This window comes from Buteo buteo, chromosome 13, assembly GCF_964188355.1.
Source record: "Buteo buteo chromosome 13, bButBut1.hap1.1, whole genome shotgun sequence".
NCBI lineage: Eukaryota > Metazoa > Chordata > Aves > Accipitriformes > Accipitridae > Buteo > Buteo buteo.
This window is the reverse complement of record NC_134183.1, coordinates 39742528-39744005: the sequence shown is the minus strand read 5'-3', so window position 1 is coordinate 39744005 and position 1478 is coordinate 39742528. Positions and strand designations below refer to the sequence as shown.

Below are 1478 nucleotides of genomic sequence, written 5' to 3'. Positions count from 1 at the left end.
TGGAAAGCAGCTGTGCTCACTAATATTCCAGCAATGTACCTGTGGGCAGTGCTGCCTCCTGCTCCTCCAGATCAGAGCCTGGCCAGCCTCCTGCTCCTCCACTCCACAGACTGGCTGGCCTCCTCCCTCCAGCCCCCCGCACACACACTTCCTCAAGCCACTCCTCATGCTCAGCCTCTCGATTGCAACCACCTCCCACCCTTGTTCTGCATGCAGTCAGACACTGCCAGGTGCACCCCCTCCACACTGCCTCCTTAACGCCATTTTCCTGCTCCAGAGCCAAGACAGAAGGGGAGCCACTTTCATCTGGTGGTGTAAATTACCGCTTTTGTGGATCGTTTGATATTTTGGTCCTTGCTCAGGAACTGGACAATGCTTGTAGTGGTGGAAAAAAGCTCTGCACATACCTATTCCACCAAATCAAGCTCTCCCCAGTCTCCCTCTAAGTCACCCACACCCCCCCGTTTATTCTCCCTTTGCCCGTCCACACTTTAGCTCAGCCAGTCTCTACCTCGCCTTTTCCATGGATCTCTCCCACTCTCGCAAACCATTGCCCCTAGACGCCAACAACCTGCACGGCGGTCATGGTCTTTGTTGAAGGGCTGACGCCGCCCTACGTCCCCAAGAGGCTGGAAGTGCTGCCGGCAGATCACCACCTGCCCTGCAGCAGTGTCCCCACCGTAGTGCTCACAGCAGGCTTGGAGGCCCCCTCAGATAAATCTGAGAAGCAAAGTGGGGTCTAATATCTCACCTCACACTGGTTGTCTCCACACAGCTGCCTTCTCTTCTTCCCTGGAAGCAGCAGAGACACCAGCTGGAGGGTGAAACCATCCCCCCTCCCGTGGCAGGATATCCCAGGTGCCCGGCTGAGGACAAGGCGCTGGGAGCTTCAGCTGTAGCCCCTGGGGTTACGCCTCTCAAGGCCTCTGCAAGGCTGGCAGCAGGTGCCCGTCATGCTCAGTGCAGGTCCCAACTGCAAATCTTCGAGTGGAGCCTAGCCCTGAAACTCCCAGGGAGCCGGGTGTCATTGCACAGGGCACGTGATCAGCAGGGCAGAGAGGGCTGGAGCAGGTAGTTGTGGCCGAGTGGTGAAGGCGATGGACTAGAAATCCATTGGGGTTTCCCCGCGCAGGTTCGAATCCTGCCAACTACGGGGCGCAGTCCCCTTTTGGGCTCCCTGCAATTGACCACGCTGCAGCCAGCAGTGGGACTCAGCTGCACACTGTGCCTGGTGCCCAGGGAGACAGTGAAAGCCCCTTGCCTAAGGCACTTGTCCTCGCTCCCTCCCCCACCCCCCCACCCCCCCCCAAATTCCTGGATGAAAGGGAAATCCTGCTCCCGTTGACAAGGTAGGCATGTTGGGGAAGAGAATGGACCAGTGCCGAGTACCAGCCATGACAAGAGGGCCAACGTTGTTGGCTCTTGAGCAGAACTTAAGAGCCTGATCTCACCTCAGACCTCATGCAGAACAACCCTAC

At 57.8% G+C, this 1478-nt stretch overlaps 1 non-coding gene across 1 annotated transcript; it reads left to right on the top strand.

Annotated features, from left to right (window-relative positions):
• Positions 1–1071: 1071 nt before the first annotated feature.
• On the top strand, positions 1072–1153 carry TRNAS-AGA (transfer RNA serine (anticodon AGA)). The gene has a single exon. It is a non-coding gene; the product is annotated as a tRNA-Ser (tRNA).
• Positions 1154–1478: the final 325 nt, after the last annotated feature.